Below are 26,483 nucleotides of genomic sequence, written 5' to 3'. Positions count from 1 at the left end.
TCTTTACTCTCACCATAGCAGCAAACAGTGATTTTGGAAAACAACCAATAAGAACACATTAAACATCATGCAGCCTGCTCACCGTGGCTGCCAGTCAGATTCATTTTATTTTTCCTATTAGGATATATTCTTAGTCTTATTTCTATATTGGAATACATTTGTATATATATATTTTATATATATAATTATTAATATAGTTATCTACATATATTTTATATACATATATACCTTTTCTTTTTTGGTCATATGTTTCCCAGTTCTTCTGGAGATGTCTTACCAAGATCCCCTAGCCCTCCTCATGTTCCTGACTCTCCTGGCGGGTCCAGAGGGTCTGACGCACCCTCTTATTATAGAGGGGCACTTGTCCTTGGTGGTTTGGACAATCACGGGGAGGGAGGAGCAGTTCAGGAGCTATCGGTGCAAGCTCAGGATCTGCTCAGGGAATCTTGGGCATCTGGTACCCGAAAGTCAGCTTGGAGAACTTGGCGGTCTTGGTGTGTGGGACAGGTCTGCTTAGTTCCTTCTGGTTCTTCAAGTTCCTCGTTGTTGGAAGAAGAGTTCTCGTGCGTAGATGGCACGGGCTTCGCATCACCTGAAAGAGGAAGTGGCCTAGGGGTGCTAGGGTTTTATACTATGTTTAACGTGTTCTTATTGATTGTTTTCCAAATTCGCTGTTAACTCTTCCTTTGCTGCTATGGTGAGAGTAGAGGAGAGGTATGCAAAATACTCGCCTCCTGTCTTTATTAAAAATGAATTATTCGGTCACCAAGGCTAGAATAATTTTTAATTGTGCAGTGGTACACTGGGGAGCCTGATTGCCTATAGGACCCAGACAGGCTAAACCATCATGTGTAGGGATAGAGGTAAGGTTCTGGCTGGCCCTAGCTTGCTTGTGCTCTGCCATGGCCAGTTGAGGCACCTCTACTTTTGCATTGTGTGGATAATAGCAGAAAATGGACGGAGTGTGCCTGGCAGCCACATACTCTGCCTCCACCTGCAGGAGGTGATTGAAGTCAAGTCCACTGTCTACTTTATGGAGATTGTGTCTCATATATGTGGGAAAAACTTGGCATTACTGGAGAATGAGACATCTTTTTGATTTAAGCAGTGTTTCTGAAGGATTACTAAAATATTCTGAAGGAAAGTGGGTATTAAATATAGCGCAACTAACAACTGTATACACAAGAGCATTTACCCGAGGTGTTCTCATAACAAAGTAATTGAAAAGCTATTTTTCATGTCTGGTGGAAACAAATTTGAGCAGTATTTGCTTTGTTAGAGTAGATGCTATTAATGCCCGTTCAGCATCTATTTAAATGGAAATCTTCTTGCAAATAACCATTTGTAAATGGAAAGGCGGTTTGTGTTCAATATGTAAAAATAATGGGAGCCATGGATATGGTAATAAACTGAGGGTTTTTCATAGAAAAATATGCTTTAAGCTAATCATTTGCAATACTTATAAGTGGCTATAGCATGTAAACATAAGAATGTAAATGTTATGATGCATGTAAATGGTATTTTAGCCAGGTGTCAACATGCTAGAAATACTTGTTCTAATAGGCTTATGTAAAAATGTTCACTATGTAGTACTCTACATAAATTATGAGTACCAAATAATTGATATTAATAATAATTGTTGACGACATTATTAAGCAGTAATGTGCAATGTCGGAAAAACGTCTTAGTTCTATTCAACATTTGACCCATCTGTAAAAGGAAAGTATCAAAGAGCTTATGGGAATCAATTTGTGTGATAATATAGCCAATCAAACCAAACAAACAAGTAGTAATTACTGGGGTGGGAATGAAAATCTTTAAATGTATAAACACAGCAGTGTGATTCAAAATAGTTATATTTTCTATCATGGCCTTGCCAATGTGGAACATTACATCTGTAGAAATAAGGGTATAATCTGACTTAAAAGATATGGCTAGTGCCCTAGATAAGTGTATAAAGGTCATTTATGGTTAACTGATGTACCTTGATGGAAAAGTGAGATGTAATATATGTTTGAGCAGTCAAGTTTTGGACATGATGTATTATTATAACCATACCTGGTTGCCGGGTGAGCGCTGCTACTTCGGTTCCCTGGGTCAAGACCTGAATCCTCCGGGTCACGGGAGCAGGGTCTTGACATGCCCCGCTCCCCACCCATTTTTTCCTTTAAATGCGGTTGTTTCCCGCTGCCCTCAGCGGGAATGCCCCCAACGTCAGCGGGAACTCCCCGACGTCAGTGGGAACGCTGCCAATGTCAGCAGGACCGCCCACCGATGTAAGCGGGGCCACCCACCAACCCGCTGATGTCAGTATGCAGTCCTGACCACGTCCTGACAGGGAAGGCTCCAGGTAGCCGGAGCCGAGAAGTTCCCAGGTATGATTATATCTGTAACCTCAAATGATTTATGAAGAATATAAATTGGTATAAAAACACTGTCAATAATCCCCCAATGCCAAGGGCAAAGGAGAAACTCGCTATCCACTTGATCTTAGACCATCTCAGAGCAAACAGAACACCACCATGCTCCGTTCTATTACAGTTAACCAACTCACAGATGGAAAATGTATAACCGAGCAGTCTTTAGCTCAATAACCCCACTGGTAACCATTTAATAACTATCTCACCTAATATCTTAACATACTCCTGTTTTAAAATTGTATCCTTTTTCAATTGAGCACCCAGGGATCCTTATAAACTGACTCCCTGTGCCCCCTTAGCATTAGCCGCTACAGAACCCTCCCTAAACTCTGCTGTGAACCCACTAAAGAAGTTGGGCTTGACGCTACCTCAGATGCTGCTGCCTTGGAAAACATAGCTATAAGAACTGTGGTAGGACTGCGTCCCTGCACCATGAGAAACCCTATAATGAGCCCACACTTGTGAAGGCTGCAAAGTTGTAGCCACTGCACCCAAGACAGAGCTGAAGATGTTGCTGCAATTTGGGGCTTGAAATCAGACGCGGAAACGTCTGTGGGCAACAACCAGTGGCGTCGCTACAGGGGGGGCAATTGGCCCCCCTAGGTTAATCCTTGCCCCCCCCTGTTGCACCCCTGCTGAATTTGGAATAAAGTCGCAATGCGACTTTAAATCCCGTCTTTTTTTTTATTATTATTATTTTTTTTTAATGCGGAGGAGAGAGAGGGTGTGGCCCGCGTAAGATCGGCAGCCAGGGCAACCGATCTTACGTGGGCCGCACCTCGAGCCCTGCTACTTACCTGTGGGAGGGTCTTCTGTACTGCATAGAGGAAACAGAACCAAGCAGAGTTCACGTAACATCACATGACTCTGCTCCAGTCCTGCTTTCTCTGTGCAGTACCAGAGAAAGCAGAGGGAGGCCTCGCCCTCTGCTGAAGTCTGTGAGCGGCATCGAGGAGCTGCAGTGCAGGTAAGGGGGTGGGGAGGGTGTTTGAATGAGTATGCGTGATTGAGGGAATTAATCTGTGAATGAATGAGTATATGAATGAATGAGTGTGTGTGTGATAGCATGGATGTGTAAGTGCTGGAAACTAGGCATGATGGGACTGTGATTGCTAACATGCCAAGTCAGCCAGTAAATTCTGAAACCTAGCTAGCTGCCCCCCTTGTGTATTGATGCTGCCAGCAGTATGGGGTCTACAGATCACTTACAGCCACCCTGTACCAGCATGTACTGGCTGACCTGGCATGATAGGAGTGTGATTGCTAACAGCAATCACAGCAAGCACAGTCCCATCATGCCTGGGTACCAGCATTTACTGGTTGCCTGGGTAGGATAGGAGTGTGATTGCTGTGTGGGCAGTGTGGACGCCAGGGCTGGCTTTGGGGTGTGCAACCTGTGATCTATGCCTGTAATTTAGGGGGTTTTAAATATACGTTTTAATGACGTGTTTTTATGTGAATTCCAATTGATCTATACCTGCAAAGCTGGGTTTTTGCTTTATTCTGTAGATCCAGATCTATATATGTCCATACATTATTTATGTATACCTGCAAATACAGTGTTTGTATGTCTTATTCAGTTGATTAATACCTGCAATCAGGGCCGGCCGAAGACTTAACGCCGCCTGGGGCGAAGTTTAAAACGCCGCCCCCCACCCCGCCGACGCCGGGGGGGGCGAAGTTTAAAACACCGCCCCCGCCGACGCCGTGGGGGGGCATTTTAAACTTTGCCAACGCCATAATCTACGATCCCCCCCCCGGTACTTACCTTTAAACAGTCCTGCGGCGAGTCTCCCTGCTCTGCCACGGTGCCGGCTTGTAATGCTGAGCGCCGGAAATTGACGTCACTTCCGGCGCTCTGCATTACAAGCCGGCACCGGGACCGAACAGGGAGACTCGCCGCAGAGGAGAGAGAGAGAGGGGCGCCGAGCGGGTAAGCGAAAACCACTCGGTGCCCCTCTCGCTCTCTCTCCTCCGCTTCAAAAAAAAACTTTAAAAAAAAACAAAAAACGATTGGGGCGGCAAAGTGCCGCCCCTTCTAAAGTGCCGCCTGGGGCAATTGCCCCAGTCTGCCCCATTATAGGGCCGGCCCTGCCTGCAATGCTGTTTCCATGTATTTATTTGATCTATACCTGCATTGCTACGTTTCATATACTATTGTTTACCTGCAAATACAGGATTTGTATGTCTGATTCTGTTTATTTGATATATACCTTCAGTGCTGAGATCACAAGTGAATTTCAGTTGATCTATACATGCAAAGCTTGCTTTGTGTGTTAATGTGCTATCGTGCTAATGTGCTTGCTTTGTGTATACCTGCTATCGGCAACTGGGGCTCATATTAATATATATGGGCAGCAGGGGCATCAATACACAAGGGGCAAAAACACTAAGGGGGGTATAAACGACAATGCAGTGTGAAAAATCCATCCTGATGTAGACGTCTGTGACGTAGATTGTGTCCTGCTGTTTGTGTGTTTTTGGTTATCAGTGTAGCAGAGCCTGTCCTCGGGTGTATGTGTATAGGTGTTGGTGTGGCAGAGCCTGTCCTGGTGTGTGTGTTCGGTTGTCAGTGTGGCAGAGCCTGTCCTGGTGTGTGTGTGTGTTTGGTTGTCGGTGTGGCAGAGCCTGTCCTGGTGTGTGTGTCTGGGTGTCGGTGTGACAGAGCCTGTGTTGGTGTGTGTGTTTGGTCATCTGTTTCCTGGCACTTAACTTACAGTAGGAATTATTTAATTTATATTTATCCAGAGATAAAATGCCCTCCTGAAGTTGTAGTGACTTCAGGGGACAAAACATTCAAGGCCCTGAAATCATTTAGTGGAAAAGTTATTTATTGTGTTATAATATTTATTTCAAGGATTAGTCGCACTCAATTGTGGCTTCAGGCTTCCCATGTTGAATGATCGAGTATTATTTTAGCCCAATAACAAAAGTATAATTCCATAGCACATTACTTTTGGAAATTATGAATGCCCCCCCCAGTTTGACTGTGGGCTGCTGATCCCCTGTGTGCAGAAGTACCACCTTGAGAACAGCCTGACCCGCAGCCTGAAATGGCAATGTGAGAAAACAACAGAGAATACCAAAACCCACAGAAGCAGGCATAGGATGAAAACCAGAAAACCATAGGCTATAATGTACCCAAAACATGGCATGCCTGGGTATGTGGGGCATTACTTTACTTGGGGAATGTTTCTGATTACAAATTATTAAGAGTTGTTCCTTTACTTGCACATTTCCTGGAGAAGAAATCTACTAAAATACGGCAATGTGCTTGTTAAAAATTGAAGAAAAAAAAATGACTGCAGTGTTTCATAAAGCTTGGCAGTAAAATTGCTGAATAAAAACTGTTACAATGCCCCCAGTGAAATACCCTGGGTTATGAACTTTCAAAAACTACAAAGCTTATTGAGCTGGTACTAGCTCAACTTTTTAAAGTATGTAGTGATGCTCATCGTTCACATTTTTCCCTGTAACTACCAAAACTCATAATCATACGCATATGAGGTGTTTACAAAATTAGAGCACATACTTGAATTTCAGGGGTGGGCTGGTCCAGGGTGCAAGAGGGCAATTGCTCTCGGGCTGGTCCTAAATTCCTTAAACAGAGCCACTTGTCAAGATAAGAATGTCATGAGTTCTGTTTTGCAACCACTCAGTAGACGTGCAGCTACACGCACAGTGTGTGACCATAGATGAAAAAGTCTCTAGAAAACTTAATGATATTATAGTGCGAGGTGTGATAGAGTGAGGGTGTTTTAGTGTAATAGTAAGTATGAATGTGTGAGGATGTATGTATGTGTATATATATATATTTTTTTTTAACTAAATGAGAGATCGAGAAAGTGATAGCAAAATTGCTGGAAACCCTTCGGTCCTTAATTGTTAAAAAGGGAATACAATTCTTTAAAGGGTTAAACAGTGTAGGAGGTAAGGATTACCACAATTTGGGATTTTTAAAAAAAAATACTTGAGACATTGAGAAGTGGTGTAAAATGTTTCTGTCCCATATAACTCAATCCCCCGAATTTGTATTTAATTCAGATTAAGCTCTTTAGCTATTTTTGGAAATTATAATTTGGTTATGAAATATATACTTGCAAGGATTGTTTTACTGTTTTCCTCATGATGCCACTTTATAATCCACCTGTCATAGTATTGTGAATTTTCAATCTAAAAATTGTTGAAAAGTCACAAAATTTATCACTCATTGTAAACTGATAAATTGAATCCAGCTAGACATGAAGTAAAAATCTAACTTTATCTAAAATTGAAAACACTCATTTATTAAGCAGTAGTTAACCTTTATGTGAGTAAGGGTCTAATGCAACACCTTCAGCTAATCACTTGCAGGGTAATTTGGGTAATTAATTGGACTTGCCACCATAATAGAGATGTGCTTAGTTTGTGTATTATTTCATCAAATAATGTATGTGATGTAAATCAAAATTAAAATGCATAGACATTAACCTTGTACTTTCTTAATATTGTAAATTGAGTCAATAACAATAACAAATTAACAATCAAAATAGCTCTTTGGATCGCCAAAAACCTCTTTTTTGTTCAATCAATCCTGACGATGCTCCCTCATACCTGTTATATTTTGATTCATTGAAGCCTTGTATACACCTCTTTGTGTATAGTTTATTTTATTATCTCAGTTTATTTTCCATCATTATCATCAGATATTCGAGTATTTTGTTCTTCTCAATATGGGGCCTAAAGTTAAAAATTTGAGTTTGATACAAAAACCAAAAACAAACTAGTTCTTATATTGTTTTGTCAAAAAAACGTATAAATAGAGGGTTTAATAAGGCGATTTTCCTTGACTCATTATGTTCTGATCATTTTACATAGGATCTGACTTGTTTTACTCTTTTTTGTTTTCATTTTCAATTAAGTGAAATAATAAAATACAGACATACATGATATGCATAAGTAAAAATGAATTAAAATAATGATACCACAAAAAGAGATGGTAAAGTTGATAATTGATTCAAGTTTTAATTATGCTATTTGCACCCAAAGTGTCTATGCCTTACGAGAAATTGGTACATTACCATCATCATCACATATGCACTGCCAATAGGGCCTATTAACTAAAGATAGAGTTGGCCGGAGAGTTTGCATAAAAGTGTTTTTTTAACTCTCTCACTTCGCTATGCACTACAAAACACTAACACTAGCAGGTTCCTCTAGTAAGAAGTGCTAAGCTGGCCTGCATATATAATTTAAAGGGAGACTTTGGCGACATCTCCAACACATTATACAGGCCCAGTAAAGCTCTTCCTGCTGCAAAGTCTTATTTTGGGATGGTCTTTCATAAGGGATTTAAACCACAACTCTCCCTTCAGTGAATAAACCCAAATGTTTTATACTTTAGCATAGCTCCTGAGGAATATCAACAGACTATTTTTATCTCTCCCAACTGATATAGCTTAGCGTGTTTCTTAACATTACAAGTGAATAAGTCTATTCAGATAATAGCAGACTGACAGAAAAAAACAACATCTGACAGCTAAAGAAGCTGACAAAATACAAACAGACACTGCTTCTCACTATAATGATCCAAGTCTGTCATTCAAAGGGCACATCAAGGCTACGCATGGAACCATGGAAATTTTATCTTGATTGACATTAAATTCCAAAGATACCAAGTTCTCAGAGGTTTTTTGCTTAGAGATGTTTACATACATTAAATATGGAGCTGAAGCTTAAATCAACATGGGAAAATAGGTCAAATAGATGTTGAGAAAAAAGATTAAGCATAAGGACACTAGCTTACTACTAACATACTACACAAGATCAGAATAATGCAGACACATCCATGGAGACAAAGAGGAGCAAAATGGAACAGCCACAGCAGGCCCCGACAGGGATGTACTTCTCCCCTATTCCTTCAATTTGGAGAAGTGCTCCAGGAGGCCAGGTTAATAGAGCAGAGACAGGGGACAACCAGTCTAAGAAAGAAGATAGAAGAAAGAAGACAGGCGGACAAAGAGAGAGACAAGACAAGAAGTAAAGCTGCATAGAAGGAGACAAGAACACAGAAGCGATTGGCGGAGAAGGTACAGAGACATTGAGAGAGTGTGAGAGAGCACGAAAAAAGCATGAGAGAGTGTGATAAAGTGTAAGTGAGAGAGATTAAAAAGACAAACAAAATGCAAACAAAAATGGGTTTCCATGATGGGCACCAAGGCCCTCTCCATCTGTGTTCCCTCAGTCCCAACACACTGATCGAGTTTGAGCACTGGAATATGCAGGGCCGGCCCAAGGCATAATGCCGCCTGGGGCGAAGTTTAAAGTGCAGCCCCCCCATTATCTACCCTCCCTCTCCCTCCCTCCCTATTATCTACCCTTCCTCTCCGTCCTTCCCTATTATCTACCCTTCCTCTCCCTCCCTATTATCAACCCCATCCCCCCTTTGTACTTACCTTTCAGCAGTCCTGCTGCGAGTCTCCCTGCTCGGTCTCGGTGCCGGCTTGTAATGTTGAGCGCTGGAAATGATGTCATCTTCCGGCACTCAGCATTACAAGCCGGCACCAAGACCGAGCTAGAGGGCTCGCAGAGGAGAGAGACAGCGGCAAAGTGCCCCCCTTCAAAAGTGCCGCCTGGAGCAATTGCCCCACTCTGCTCCATGGTAGGGCCGGCCCTGGGAATATGACGTCATTTCCCAGAGTTCAGACACAGGCAATGTGCAAGGACTGCAAGAGAACAGACCATTCACCAGCCACTGAGCTTGCTGAATCTACAAAGTGAGCTGGGAGGGGGAATGAGTTTGTACATGTCTAAGTGTCGGGATATGTAAATGAGACTATATCCAAAGAGTTGCAAATGTTGCAACATTTTTTTCCAGTGCTATATTTAGCTATTACTACATCTTAAAAAATATGGATTTGATTATTCATGCACATGCTAGACATAATCTTGGCTGAAGGTTGTAAACATGAAAAAGGATCCTTTCTGTGAAAAACTATTAAAAATGCGTATGTTAACTCACATTATACCAATACTAGAATACTTTATCCAAATGGCTAATAAATAAATGACAGAACTAACTCGCATTTTAAGAAGCTTCTACTTGTTGGAAAGTACTTGGATAATCTGTACGTTGTCTTACATAGGTGATATTTGACACATTATCACTAAGATTCCATGATAATTGACATTATCCACCATGGAACAGAATGAATAAATTTGCCTTTTCTTAGGGAATAAGTTATTAGTTAAGCACATCTCTTTCCATGTGGAAATCTATTGCTTTGACAGCAAGCTAATAAAGGTCATAACTGATTTTGACACACCATTACAATTTTCATTTTGCTGCCTGCCCCGGCACACTGTAAAAAGGTGAAAAAATATATGTCAGCAGCACATATAGTTCATATTGGGGAAGGCTATGATCCGTTATTTTAGCTTTCCAGTTGTTTTTCTTTTGTACTTCCTTTAAAATAGATGAAAGACAACTCAAAAAAGTGTAACCATAGTTGTTTGCCCAGCTGTTCATTGAAACAATTTTAATTTGATGGTCCAAAAAAACGTGTTTTTTTAAAAAAACCTAAATACAGTACATTTTCCAAACTAGTATTTGTAACAGGAAAAGAAACAGAACAATGTAAAGATTTTTTAAAGAAATGCTAACATCTCCCTTTAACCATTTCCAGCAACTAAGTTGTATTCACTTTTCTCCCTATTTAATTTAGCCCGCAGAGTATGTTTGTGTATTGTTTGAAGAAAAGATGAAAATGTTAAACAATAAAGGTAATTTTTCACAGCATTCTTCGCTCATATTTACCAAGGGTGCCAATATTTGTGCAGGGCACTGTATATGCAAACAAATGCACACACATACACTTTTTAATGGAATATCTTCATAGGCCCTTTATCAGTAACATCACTCCTGTGTTCCAATGGCATGTTGCGTTCACTCATTTTAAAAGGCTTATTGATCATTAGAAAACCCTTTTACAATTATGTTATACGACTAAAATTACCTTGTTTTTCATAAAAACAGCTAAATGACCCCAGACTTTTGAACAATAGTAATCCTCCATCACTGCCACTGCATGCCAAGAAGTGATTTTCGGACCTGCAGTGTCATTGACGGAGGCTGATCACCTCTTTGTGGTACAGATGAGGCGTTAATCGGGCCCTGGGTGTGATAATAAGTAAGGGTGTTTGCCTAATCATTTTGAGCTAAGATGCATAAATTAACTAATATGCAAAACATTACATTAAGCAAAAACATTTGGGTGGGAGTTCTGATTTAAAAAAAAAAAGTTTGTGAATTAGACTCAAAAACCTGTATTTTATGGATGTTCTAAGAAAACAATCCTGTCCAAAATTTGCTCCTCACTACTCCTAACCTTACTTTTGCTATCAACAAGAAACAAAACAATAAAATATTATTTATGAAAAATAAATATATCTCCCACCTAATGATTACCTTCTCATATAAAAATGATGTTTCCAATGTTTCAGTGGGGACAATGTTCTGTGTAATACGTGAGAATGATAGCATAGGCCTTCAGGGTAAATGTAACAATTTATCGTGTGCAGAGGTCTAATGTTAGGACAAGAATTACTTTGCACTGACAGTTCTAAAAATGTGATGAATGTTATTGCAATGCCATTTAAAAAAAAAAATGAAACACCTTTTATACCGCGTGAGGTTGAAAAACAAACTTCTTTTGAAAAAGAAGTTTGTTTTTCAACCTCACGCGGTATAAAAGGTGTTTCATTTTTTTTTTTTACTATAATAAAATGTGTCAAGTCCTAAAAGGATAATTTAATAAAAAGAGATTACATAATGTGTCCTACCTGGCTTTTGTTCTTTCAACAAAATTGGAATCTAGAACAGATTCTTAAATCCACTGAGTACTGGTCTGGTATATAGCGATACATCACAGCGTGTCATTAATCATTTCAGCAGGCACTTCATCTCAAAGGAGATGCGGGGAAATGATAATGTTTTATATGAGTAATTAATCCTGAGGCAGATGTGGTTTATAAGATGAACCTTTGGAGAATTGACAAGTTTTAGAACACACACTTAAAATTAGGTGAGTACTGACTATTGATTAAAAAAGTCAATTACTCTAGAACCTATGTAAAATTGCTAAGGTCTATGCATTTTTAACATATCTCTGTGACCAAACTATTCTATTAAAATGCTGAAAATGTTATAGTGTACTAAAATGATCAAACAATCCACATGTAGGAATGGAAGCTTTATTGATTTTTCTTATAAAATGTAACAAAGTAATGAAATGTATGAAAATATTTATAGTATACAAGTAATCAAGTGTATAAAATATATTGACTTCTTGCCTCAAAGCTTTATATACAAAGCATAAACATCAACTTATATACAACAAAAATAAATGATTAATTGTACAGAAAATGTGATCTGCTCTACATCTAAGTCAAAAGTATAGACAACACAATGTGTTTAAGCTAATAACACACAAACAATCTCAGTGCTCGTGGAAAAAGTTAGTAAACCCTTGGATCTAATTACTCTTCAAACTTCCTTTGGCAGCAATAACCTCAAACAAGCACTTCGGGTAGCTGCAGATCAGACCTGCACAACGTTCAGGAGGAAGTTTAGACCATTCTCCTTACAGAACTGCTTAAGATCAGCCATATTCTTAGGATGGATGCAGGGGATATCTATCCTCCATTTAAGCTCTGCAATAAACAAGTGTTGAAAGCAGCCTAGTCCTGTATGCATTTCATGATATGGTTTCCGAAGTACTCACTTAAGCACTTGTTAGGATAGCTAAGTTCACTCCACCTGAGCCATTTGACTCCCAGCCTGCACCATGGCCTACCTGGAGACAGCGGTTTGCACGCTTCAGGATTGCATCCAAGCTGGACAAGGAGAGTGATGAAGTACAAGTTAATTCCCTTTTATATGCTATGGGGAAAGATGTGGAGCCAGTGTATAATAATTTTACATTCAGGGAGGGGGAAGAATATGACTTTGATATAGTCATGTATAAGTTCAGCGCCCATTTTGTGCCTAGGAGGAATATGATTCATGAAATGGCCTGTTTCCACAAGCGCACTCAGCATGTGGGTGAATCTGTGGAATCATTTGTGCACAGCCTTTACGAATTGGCAGAGTCCTGTGAGTTTGGAGCTGCCAAGGAGGAGCAAATTAGAGACAGAATTGTCATAGGACTTGCAGACTCAGAAGTCTCCTTAAAGTTGCAGCTGGAGTCTGAATTGACACTTGATGAGGCCATACGGATGGCCCGCTAAAACGAACTGGTAAAGCAGAGTGCTGATATGAGATCTGAAAGCATGGTAGAAGAAGTGCTGCAGTCCAGGAGAGTTACAAATGACATACAGGGTGTGGGTAGCAGACCGCAGGCAGCAGACAGGCTCAGAAGCAGTGGGGTGCAACAAACTCGTTGTATGCACTGTAATCGAACTCATGGAACAAGAATGCTATGTCCTGCTAAAGACAAGAGATGTAGGAAGTGCAACCGTGTTGGCCATTTTGAGGTAGTTCACAAATCACAGTGCGTTAAGGAAATGCACCTAGACAGTGACCAGGAGACACATGAGATATACTTTGTAGGGTCAGTGATTAAACAGTCTTGTTTGGCAATGATTGCTGAATTACACTCACAGTGATGGGTGCAAGGATTGCCTTCAAGATTGATACGGGGGTGGACATTACTGTTATTTCTCTGGCAACATTCAAGGAACTGCCACAAAGACCACAGATTGAGAAGGTTGTAACAAAACTTTACAGCCCTGGATGCTGCATTAATTGTATCGGGCGATTTCCTGAGGTCAATGTGCTTATAACCTTTTGAGCCGAAATGCAGCCTGCAGTCTGGGCCATGTTGCGAGAGTGCAAGAGGTCACAGAAGTCATGTTTGGAGATTTTGGCCTGTTGAATACAGCTTAAGTCTGAAGTTGTGTCACTACACCTCGTAGAATTCCATTCTCACTTGTGCCACAGGTTGAAGCAGAACTTGTGAGGATGAAGAGTATGGGTGTTATTCAGGAAGTCACAGAAGCAACTGACTGGTGTGCTTCTATAGTGTCTGTTGCTAAGAAAAACAGGAAAGTTCGCATTTGTGTGGTTTTAAAAAGGCTGAATGAGGCTGTGAAGAGGGAGAGATATGTGATGCCAACATTGGAAGATATATATAAGAGATTGTCAGGAGCTATTTTCCAAGCTTGATGCTTCCACCGTATTCTGGCAAATACCCCTTGACCCAGGGAGCTGCAAGCTGACTACCTTTATCACACGGTAGGTCGGTTTTGTTTCCGCAGACTCCCCTTCGGTATATAATCAGCACCAGAGATTTTCCAAAGGCAGATGAGCTCGCTCCTGAGAGACCATGAGGGCACAGTGGTGGTCATGGATGACATCCTCGTGCATGGGTCCACTCGAGAAGAGCATGATCAACGACTGCATCGTGTACTACAGACAGTAAGAGAGTCTGGGCTGAAGCTGAATAAAGATAAAAGTCACTTTGGGAAAACAGAACCAACAGAAAATGCCACACCATCTAAAGCACAAGCCTCTCTATTTGGCATTTCCAATGATGGGGAATATGTTGCATTATGTTCCATTTTTAACAGGACGCCACAATGATACCAGCATTACAAGAGATAATGTACTCAGCTTTAGTCTTTACATTGATTATGAATACTTGGATATTTGTGGTTATATTTTCAAACAAGCAATTCATTTATAATAAACACTGACATATATGCCTAAGACATACCTCCCACCAGTCCCAAATCTAGCGGGGCAGCTACCTTGTACTGTTTGGGAACAGTACCAGGTAGCTGCCCCACTGTCAGGCTTTTGCAGGCAGTGGGGATTATGGTTGGGGTCTCCCTTGGCTGGCCCAAGTAGCTGTAAAATCCATTTCATCTCAATTTCAAGCTCTGCAGCTTGGCACCTCAATGTGGCTTTTCCTGTATCTCGGATGAGTGGCCATGCCTTCACCCCACCCACTTCCAGGACCAACTCAGCCTTTCCCAGCCATTTGTAATGCCTCCCCTAACACATATGTCCTGACCTGAAAGGTAAAGGGTATGCTGAGGTAAAATATATTTTCACTAAACAATCTTCTTTGAAAAATCTATATGTACAGCAAAATAAAAGATAATGGTGTAGTACGTCATATAAAGTCCATCATACATATCATCAAGTCATGCATATTTAGCCAATCACTTCATTGTACTTGCACTTCAAAAAATGTCTGCTGACAACATTCCCAAAGCTCATGTGATGAGTCATCATCTATCATGATATAATTCTGCTATCATAACAGCCAAGGGAAAAACAGAATTGCTTTAGTGCCTAGAAAGCCCTGAGAGCAGGCTTCCTTTTGTCCATATTTCTTGGAAAAGCATATATCCTGACTAAAAGACTATAACAGAACGACTCTTCTTCTATAGAATCCCCAAATTACCATGGACAACCACATCCAAGTCAACAACATAGGATTTGCATTCTCCTAAAAATGCTACCGCAGCGGCAGTTAACATTTTATTTTACTGTGGCAGATGTAAATGGCAAGGGCACTTCCCAGGAAGGCAAGTCTGGTTGGGTACAGCCCCTGTGCTGCATTATCTGGGCAGATTGCCCAGTTGGTGTGGCACTATTTAATGTGATGCAGTCACCCATTGAACTGTTTTGTTCAATGGGTGTCTGCACCTTGCTTTCACGACCTTTGTAATAATGTAACTGTATTTTTTTGCTTTTCAACCATATGGGGCTTGACTGAAGGGACCTAACTAAATCCAGTCAAAGTTACAAAATACAGAATGGTCGTTCTGTACACGGTACAGGTCAATTCTCAGACACACCGTGCACTTCATTGAATTCCTTTAGGGGGGAAGGGTTTTTCTATGGCGTCTGCTCATAATTACCATCAAACATACAATCATTCTATGAGGTGTAGTCAAGCCTTCAAATGCTTATTGGGTCTCTGTTTTCACAGTTGAGGTCAATTAAAGTTAGTCAGGTCATTGACTTGAGCCCCTGGTTTTTAAATATGTGTTTATATCCATATATGACAGAAACATTTATTTCACAAAAGCTAAGGAAAAAACCTACTAAGTAGATTCTATTATTTATCCTGAGTGTAGAAATGCCCATTGTTTTTATGTTTTTTGCTTTTTTGCAAGTTGTAGGGCAATAAGTAGCATTTTGCAATTTCAAAACTGTTTTCCCAAATCCAGTCAACTGGCCCCCATGTCCTATTTGGGAAATCTTTGAAGCCGGCCAATTCAATTTACCCCATCAATCCATATATGTTTGAAAACTAGACACTCAAGGGCATTTCAAATGGTGGTATTTTAACTCTTTCCAAGCACTAATTCTACCACCAGCCTTTGTCAAAATTTGTGGTATATTTTTTTTAAAAACCCCACATTGTACTTTAGGTATACATTTACAGCCCTTGATATATGTCACTGACAAAGAACACCCCAATATGTGTGTCATAAATCTACTCACCCTCTCCCCGGCTCCAGCGTCGTCAGAACTCGGCGTCGGGTTTCCTCTCTGCCTCTGCTCGCCGACACAGACACAAGCAGAGGCTGCGTGCAGGCACGCCCCCTCCACTGCCAGCAGAGACCAGCAGGGAGGAGGACGCGTTCTCAGGTTACTATGGAGACGCGTCTACTCCCTGCTGCTGCCGATAGACGCCGGCTACGTAGGAGTTGCGTACGTGTTGCCATGGCAACGTGTCTCTTATTATGATGTCATTTTGGCGCCAATTTCAAACCATAAAAGCCCCTTCCACTTTGAAATCAGTGCTCAAGTATAAGCTGATTTATTGCCTCTATACCTAAGCGTTTGTTTCTACCTGTGTACCAGACCTTCCTTTGTGATTTTTGACCAGGGTTCATTGCAGCCTGCCCCGACCATTGCGTGTGACCTGACCTTGATTTTTGTATTTTCCCTTTTGTACCTCGCCTCGGACTTTGTGTTTGCCATCTGCTATTAGAAACCATCTACCTTTTTGGCTCACGGGTCAGCTGTGATAATGTGTTCAACAACATCTGCTAAGTACCGTGATACCACCCTGTGATACCAGGTTTGTCGGATTGTTTTGCACATTTTTTTCTTCTTTTCATTTTGAATTCTGGTTAGTCTGCGCCCATGTCCTATTTGGGACATCTGTGAACCAGGTCAATTTAAGTTACTCATTCAAACCACACATTTTTTAAACTAGACACCACATGGGTATTTCAAATGCTAGTATTTTCCATGCTAGGATTTTTGGGAAGATACAGTGCTAATTTTAGCTCTTGCTCATAAAAATGGAACTGGATGGTAACATCACTACATAATTTTTTTTCAATGTTACCACATTTTTTTTTATTTTTTTAGCTATTGTTGTTTTTTTTTCTATTTATTTTTTAATAGTTTACTAATCACATTGACTTGCATAGTTGAATGCAATACTTGTATGGTTGACACCAGAGTTCTGGAGGAGGGTCTGGAGAAACTCTCTTGGAAACTTGTTTATTTTTGAATGGGCACGGCTAGCTAGAGGCAAGTTTTCTCACAATGGTATCCTGGAGTGGATTTTCGGTGTCGCTGAATGCCTTGCTTTGAAGACATTTCAGCGACATCATTTAAGCTAAGCTCTTTTAAATCAGTTGATGCCCCAAGGAAGGGCCACATAGGGCTCCTGCAGTAGATTTCACTGTTTCTGAAAGCCTCAACATCGAGGCATTACAGCAACAATGGTTAAGCAAAGAAATAAATCATATTCTAAGCTGATTTAATGTCATGATTTACATGTTTTTTATTGAAAAAGTAGATTTGTCTCTTTTGCCAAATCCTACATTCTATAATTCTACACAATGCATGTGTAATTCTTTTATGGATCAACATAAGCACTAGGAATTTGAACCAAAAAAGATTTGGCTGATTTTTTTGTTTTTGGTTCATTCTCTACAGACCACAAATCTTGTTTCCTGCCCTTTTCAGTTCCCATGAAATTGTTGGCTTTGTGTAACGTACCTGGCCGGGAGATCCTCTGGGTCCCCCGCTCAGCAGCCACAACCACCGTGAAAAAGGGTGAGACCCCCCGCCTCTGCACGGCAACCACAGCAGCCACAAGGAAGAGGGAGACCTCCTGCCTCTGCACAGCAGCCACATCCGCCGCAAAGAAGAGGGAGATGCCCCACCTCTGCCCAGAAGTCGCAGCCGCCACGAAGAAGGGGGAGACCCCCCCGCCTCTGCATAGCAGTGGCAGCCGCCCCGAAGGCAAGGGAGACCTCCCACCTCCACGCTCCAAACCCGGCAGCTACAGACAGGATACAAAAAACAAAAAACAAAATACTGTCTGCGCTTCTCACCCTAATAAAGTTGGCAACAAATATATAAACATGATATAAATGAGAGGTTTTGGTTATATGAATTGGCCAAAGCATAATTAAGCTCACCCGCCACGTCAAGGCACACTCTCAATAGGGTGAGAACCTACTCTCACCTCCTACATAGTGGGCACACAAAGCAGTTTATACTGCTACCAAAACCAGATAAATGTGTTGGGGGAGGTGCAATTAAACCTCCTCCCATTTAACCCCTGGACAGCAAGCTGCAACCAGACTGATGAGGAGCCAACAACCTCAAATATGTGCAAACAGGGAAAAGAAAAAATGTCGGTGCGCTAAGCTAGTCTCAGGCTCAAATAATACAAATGTTTGTTGGCTGTACAATGTATACAAAAACAAAATACTGTCTGCGGTTCTCACCCTAATAAAATTGGCAACAAATATATAAACATAATATATATTGTTTTTTGTATACATTGTACAGCCAACACACTGTATTTGCAGCATGCTCACACTGTTTGGTAGGCCTCATATTATACATTTGTATTATTTGAGCCTGAGACTAGCTTAGCGCACCGACATTTTTTCTTTTCCCTAGCTACAGACAGGAGACAGGTCCAGCTCCAGTGTCTGGACTTGTTCCTCTTCACGCCACCTAGTGGCACCGGCGGAGATTGCATCGCCTTATACAGGGAGGTTACGTATACGCCACACGCAAGATGGCCGCAGAGGAAGTGATGTAACGGCACTTTGAATATTTGGCGGGAAAACACTAATTGGTGCCTAAACTCCTCTGCCTATTTAAGAGACTCTAATACACTTAGTCTTCGCCTTCTGATGGTCGTGCCTATCTCGGTAGTGCCTATTCCTCAGTACGCGTTCCGTTTGCCTTCCTGTTGCTTACCTGGCTTGTTCCCGTTTACTCTGTCTTCTGGTATCCTGACCTCGGCTTATCCCACGACGTTCCTGTTCTCCGGTATCCTGACCTCGGCTTGCATTTCAACGTTCCTGATCTCTGGCTCCCTGACCTCGGCTTCCTGGACTATCCCTTACCAGTCCTACCTGACTTCGGTGTCCCCTTCCTACGCTGTGTCGTGACACTTTGTTGTTGTTTTTTTCCTATTCTGGCTCACTTACTTGCTCTCTCCCTATCTTCTCCAACAACCACTTCCCTGTGTCTGCTTTCCTGTGTCCACCTCTCAATCACATAAGAGGAAGGGGGGTAGAGGTTGCACAGGGACCCCATCCACTCTTCGGGGTAGTTCCACAACCTGAAGGAGGCTCGGCACATACCGCATGGACAACCTCTTTTCCATTTCTCCTATGTGATTGGAGGAAAGGGCAAAGAGGTGGTTATCGTGGCGTGCACGGATGCTACACCCTTTTGCGGAAGTACTTTGAACAATGTTCAGAGGAGAGCGGAATGCTGACAGGGAAACAGCTGACAGAAAAGTCAGGAAGAGATGTGGATAAAAACAAAAAAATTCAAGTGAGAATTTTCCTTGTTTTCACTTGTTTCCTTGGTCCCTCTTCGTTTTCATAAGGTCGTACGAAAGAACAAATTGTATATGCCATTGAAACTCCAGTTTTAACTTCACTTTCTCTGGATCTGCACGATTATAACCGTATTAGATTATAGCTCTATTTTTAAATTGCTGATATTTGTTGGTTGGTTGGTTAGGGCAGCCTCAGGTGGAGTGAGGAGAACAGAGATATGGTCATGAAATTGATTAGATGCTACTTATGTTAGATTCTGCCAACATACTGAATAATATACAAAATGTGCAAGTTATAAATAAATGAATTAAATGGATGTAGTTACGGTAAAATATATGAAGGCTACAATACTATTTTAGATTATGATAGCATTTAACTGACCTTAAAAGCAATACATCATTTTGAAGTCACTTTGTTTTTGTCTTCCATAAATATCAGATAATGATGGTGGCCCACATTAAAAATACATTGTTATTTATTATTATGTATTGTTTTATATAGCTCCATCATATTCTGTAGAGATGTACATTACAAGTTTTACACAAACAAGCTGGTAATTAGGCCTAACTTTACCTTTTTATTCTTTAACGTTAATCTTTTTATACGTTATAAACAATAATTGAGCTGAGACCTCTATAAAATATCAGGATGTACTTTTCATTCATTAGTCTTTGTCACCATAAGTCAAGTAGGTCTGAGGTATTGCTAGTGTATCTGGCTGACAGATCTGGGTCACACTTCACTTAACAACTTACTATTGGCACCAGGACAAGTGGAAAAGATTATACAATTTCCGTTTCATTACAGCAACGGTATTAAAAGCCAATGTTGAAGTAGGCCAGTAGCTTTAGAGCTGGTCAAATCATTTCTGTACCTAAGATGTCAATTACTTGATTAATGAGCTAAATCTACAAATCAATTTTAGATGGCTGTACAGAAAATATTGCTAAAATGAACACAATGCAATTTATGGCAAAGATGAATTTCTATTTTTACATATACATTATGTGTGTAATAACAACGGCTATATTGCATAATAGCAAAATGATGACGCAGAATATGGTGAAATTACCATAGCAACCAATAAATTGTTCTTGCTGGCCGGACTATTTTTATATATATAACTCCTATTATACAAGTCCACTATCATACTATGACAGTTAAGTGTTACTGCTTTTGAGTTACAGTATGCCTTAGCCTAATGGATTTTCTAAATGTTTACAATAAAGCTATTTTTAATATAATTATAAGAGAACAATTATTTTTTTTATCATTCCCAGAGGAAGACTAGTAAGAGGAAGAAGTAATTTAAATTTTTTTTTAAGTTTCCTTGTTCCTATAAATATACTTTTAGCCAATACTGAAACTTGCTTTACTAACCAAAGTAAAAATTAAAATAAGATGAAAAATATATTTTAGACAAATGTAAGCAACGAAAATCATAGTTAAAATGACTTCTGTTTCTACTGGTCTGCAGAGAAATGCACAAACAAGTAACGTTATCACACTTAGGTTATGGATGTTCTTGCATGGATGTATAATAACGGACATTAATAACAGACATAATGGCTTCTGTTAGACTACAACCTTGGAAGCACTGGTGTACATGTGCTGTTAAATTAGCTTCATTTTTCCATTGTCCTAGTGGAAATGTAGACATGGTATGTTATGTTGGTTTTTTATACGTTTACTTTAAGTGAAAAGGTTGATTCATGTACACATCTGACAAATAGAAATTTTAAATTATTTAAATCATCTCAAATTCTTTATTTTAACTGCATAAAATGTTGCACTATATATACGCTTGTATTAAGAACTATATTAAACATTTCAGTTTGGAATGGCATGTCACACATTAGTTATAATTCAGTTTTACCTAATCATCCATCTAATCTCCCACTCTAGGGAATGTATAAATCATAAGATGAAAAGTGCAGTAGTTGTGTGAAATCTTGCATTCATCAGACTCACTTTTTATGGGCATTTAATCAATGCAGGACAAAAAGTTGGTAGAATTTTAAATAAATGTGTCACTTTAGGTTAAGCCAACACACATTTGAATGCGTTTCTTTATGCTATTTACCAGTTGTGTGCTGTTGGTGCTCGGTACAATTGATAATCTGTAAATCAAAAACATGAGAACAAGCAGTTTGAAAGTACTTGAGAGAAACTTTTCAGACATTGATGCATTTTACATATCATGAAAGTACAATTCAAGGGTATTTGAATAGATTGCCAAAAGAAGGTAGAACAAGGACTGAATATTTATCAGATTTTTGACAGGCACCCCTTTATAAACTCTCAGTAAAAGAAAGAAGCTCAGTATGTGAACATTTACTCCCAGGGAAGTTAAAATAAAAAAAAATATCATCTTAGTTTGTTTAATTTTTTTTTTTTATATATATAATATTTTTATTAACATCATTACAAGTATTACATCTTGCATATTATACTTTATCCATATTTCCATATATCGATTTAAGACATGTAACAATTTATACATTTTTCTAAAGTATCACATATTTAAAATAATCTTTATATGAAACTGTCAGAAGCCATATTCACCAGGCTACTGCAATCTAAACATATCATTCATCTCATTCATCCACATGACTTATCTCCGGGAGAGGCATTTACACAGGGTATAGGTATTCTTAATAAAGAAAGCAAACTTTTCTATTGTTATTGTTACGTACAGGGTATTTAGAAGTATTTGGAAAGAGAGAAAAAAAAAAAAAAAGGAAATTACTCAAAATTATTACTCTTCCCCTTCCTCTAGATTTCTCCTAGCACCTAAATAGGATATCCATGGGTCCCAAGTTTTAAAAAACTTAATGAGGTTCTTCTGTTTATAATAATATCCTTTTTCCATTCTATACTGATATTGAATTTGGTCAATAACTTTCTTCCAATTGCTCGGGCCATGTTTTTTCCAGTCCCTAGCTAAACAAATTTTCACAGCTAATAATACATGAGTAGCTAGGTTCCTTTGAGAGATTTGCAAATCCTGGAAGCCCAAATGAAAAAGGAACATCCAGGATTCCAATTTTCTCTGGGAAAAAAGTTTGTTTAAATTTAAAAGTTTTAAAAGATTATAAGTTTTACTTAAAATAAAGTTGTAGTGTCAGATTTGTAACCAAAATCTTGATTGTATTCAAAGGAGACACTGATATATATTTTGTTAGATAACAAAAATGGAAACTTTTAGACACCTCTATGCCAAAACTGTTTATAATCGACATATGGTACAAAACTGAAGCACAACATTTAACATTTTGATGACCATTTCCCCCAATAGATTAATAATTTCCTAAAAATCGAATCTCATACCTTAGTTTTTATAAGTAAATACCATTATTGTTTAACTTTTTTGTATGTTTGCCCAATATTGGCTCCAGATCCAAAAATGTCTTGCAGTGTAGCCTTTATTAACATTATTTTACTATTAGCACTATAACTTGTTTAATTAAAATACTAATGGTCACTGTGGTTAGCAGCATGTGGTTTTTATATTGGATAAAAGTTTTGTCCACATTTAAATATGACTCGACATAAAATAACTCTGCTTAGCCTTATTCTCTTTAGAGTCAAGTAATCATTTTTGGTGGTTCACATTTCGAAAAAATATAATAAAACAATGCCATACTTACAAACCTTTTGTCAAAAAAAATAATAAAATAACTAAAACAAAGGCAAATTAAATTTACTTCTGATTTTTGCATTACAAAAATTGCAAAGTAACAAAGATTTTAAGAGATAAGTAACCAACCAGGAAGATGAATCCTGGTGAATGTATATTTAATTATAATTATAGAAATCTATCAGCTGGGTGGGGCTTAAAGTTAGGTCCAATTAGAACATCTATGTCACATTGAATTTGACAGTGCTCTAACTGAGTGCTGTTAAATTCAATGGAGATTTAAATGCCAGAACAAATGTTCGGGCATCTCCTGCTCCCTTTGCTGAGGGTGTTGGCAATCCCTTCCTGCACCAATGACATGTGGGGTATGTATACACCAATGACATGTGGGGTATGTATACACCATGATCTGGTCTGCTGCCATAATACGTTGCTGACTTATCACACAATGTTTTGTGCATATTCCTTCTACAGTCCTAAAAGTCACAATAATGTTAGATAAAACAACAACGTAAAGCAGTAAACATGTATATAATAGAGAGAAAGATTAAGAACCGGTTTATCTTCTGGATTTTGGGTGCTTTTGTATGTAAAACTCCAGTAGAATATCCTGGATCAGTCATGACCATCGGTTGCACAATGAAAGATGGCATAGTTTAATGGAAATCTGTCATCTATAACAGATAAAAGGATTGATAATATATAGTTGTTATGACTCTTTTGTTTTGTTGACTGACATGATATCTTGATTGCTTTCTCTTCTTTTCCTAAAATTATAGACAATTTGCTTTACGTTTGTGTTTAGCTTGCGTGCTCATGTGAGTTTAAATACATTTGCAAATCTTTTGTTTTTGAAAGTTATGGTCCTGTTCCATATTTGTAAAATAAACTGGACGATCAATTAAAGTGTTAAGTAAAATACATATACAAAAAGGTTTGACCTCTGTCAAGGAGAAAAACAAATTGCTCATGTTATGAAGGTAGTGAATAAACGCACAGCTTGTTAAGCAACAGAACAAATATAGACCCTATCATTTACTATTGCCTCCTCTTGACCATATTCCATTGCTTAATTGATTTTTTACAGCGCACACCCAGTAAATAATATTTAAAATCACCTGTCCGAGGCATAAATATTGGGGAATACATTACACTATATGGGTCATATACTACTTAGCCATCTACTTCGTCAAAGTATCCCAATTTTAGGGAGTCTTGTGTAACTTTACATGGCTATATTGCTTACCAAGATGCTAAATCAGTGAGACTGCACTGTCTTTCAACCCACAAGACCCTCATGCAATTTAAAGCCCTCTCTGGACGCCATTCATGTGACACATATGTGGCAAATGTGGTGGTCAACCCTAAGGTTTTGCCAGAACCTGCAAATGTAATGTATAATTTTTCTTTGGATGAGACACAGAGAATAAGACTGTACTCACCTTGTTTTTTTATTATAATAAAAATATAGCCCAAGCTAAAATTTAGTTTGAATGTAAAGCTATGTTCTCAACCATTTGTTTTTGGATACCTTGGAATTCAATATATAATTAGTGTTTTGCCTGAGAAACCCAAAGTTTTGAGAGTCAAATAAACTTTATCATAGGTTAGAAATGTGTATATATATATATTGGGCTCATCTATATGAAAGGATCTTTTTAGCTATCATGTTATACATGTAGAAAGGGAGACAATAACCGAGCCATGCACTTATATGTGCATTATAGGACCAGAGCAATTTTAGTGTTTTGACATGTCCACACAAAGAATATATTATTTTTTTCACAACAAGTAGGGCTTTTGGTGGAAACATTTTTGATACACATAGCACAATATTTTTTAGGACTAAGATATAAAAAAACACTGGGACCAAAATAGATATCCCTGGAAGCTCCACCATTTTGGCAGAAATTCTCTGGGTAGTTATGTCTGCTGGGATGCGGATGAAGAAAGAAGTGAAAAAAAGGGAAGATAGAAGAGAGGAGAACAAGAAGATGCAGGACAAGAAGATGCTAGACAATGAAGCGGCAGTGAAAGGCAAGAAGACATTTATGAATGGACTTCTTTTTCCCATTATTAAAACCTTTTGGTTTCCATCATAAGTGATTAATGGGAACATGGTTCCCATGGCTATAAAAGTGACCAGCCCTTGCCCAACATGAGCCAAGTGGGAGAAACCAGTCCACAGCTTTAATTCTTTATGCTGCTCTTGCCTGCTCGCCTACTTGCCTGCCGTATTACCAAGGAAGAAGACGAGTCTTAATTAACTTTGCTCCAACTCATACTTCTCACCTTTTCATGAGCCACACTGAGATGAGCATAGGGCCCGAGTGCAAAGAAGAGTGATAACTGAACTGGTGATTAGACATTCAAATGAGAACTGAAGATGCTCTAGATCACACCCAAGGTATGATCATAGCACATGTTAGAAACATTAATTTTGATTATTTTGATGTTACTGATTATAGATCATTACACTACTCTCCCAAACACATAACTGTAATTTACTTTATCATTTTTCATTTCCAAAATTATCACTATCATTTGTTTATTGTTTTTTTTCATTAGTACATTTAGTTGTTTGTGCACACTTTGCAAAGTTGTCAATTCTTGATCTTTTATTTAACATTGTTAAAATCTCAAAGGAGCACGTGAGCCAGGTAACCTTATCATAGCAGGACACAAAATAAGTTTGATTGGTTTGACAGCAAACTGCAGAGGTTTTCTGCTTCTCCATGAATCACAGACCCAAAGATTTTAATCAGCTCACACAGGGAAAACAAAGAAGATGATCTCAGTTAAAATGCCCTTAGTGGTTTGAGGATTTATTTCCTGTGTAGATTCATACTAAAAACTGAAAATATTCAGCAACAACTGAAACATGTAATATCTTATGTATTATAAAATAAGGATTGGACATTTTGGTAATAGAAAATTGACATTTGAATAGTTGCAAGGGTTGAAAAAAAGAATCTTCTTCAACATTAAATTCATCAGCGTCCGTTTAGCTTTGGAGACAGGGTTGAGAAAGTATTTAGCATGCAATAAATAATAGCTCTAATAAATGTAGAGCTAAAAGAAGACTAGTGTTATCTTCATAGTCTATTGATTAATAGGAGTGATGAACCAATATAACCTTTTATTGATCTGCCTTCTTCCCTAACTCATTTCTTTTGCAGCATAAATAAAATATATAAAGATATATATATATACATATATATGTATATATATATATCCTGTACATGTCGTCATTCTTTTAGATCTTAACAATTCTGTTTAACTTTCTGTTTTTAGTTAAAAGGATATATGAAGTATTCATCCATTATTCAAATATTGTGTTGTCCAAAATTTTAGTTTAGAAACATTAACATTTGTCCATAAATTGATTAGAACATAGGACGAGCACTTTACAAACAAGTATGAGGATCAAATGAGAGTTTCTCTCCCGGCAAATGGCAATCAATACTTTCTACAAGAGAGTCAATTAACAAGGGAAGCCAGGGGATCAGAACAAAATACTCAAGGTAAGAATGAGCAATGCAACAGCAATTTGCAATAATGGTGCGATTGTCAATAAAGACAAAACATTGAGT

Source organism: Spea bombifrons, chromosome 1, assembly GCF_027358695.1.
Source record: "Spea bombifrons isolate aSpeBom1 chromosome 1, aSpeBom1.2.pri, whole genome shotgun sequence".
Taxonomy (NCBI): Eukaryota; Metazoa; Chordata; class Amphibia; order Anura; family Pelobatidae; genus Spea; species Spea bombifrons.
The sequence above is the reverse complement of the archived record's forward strand: the minus strand, read 5'-3'. Positions refer to the sequence as shown.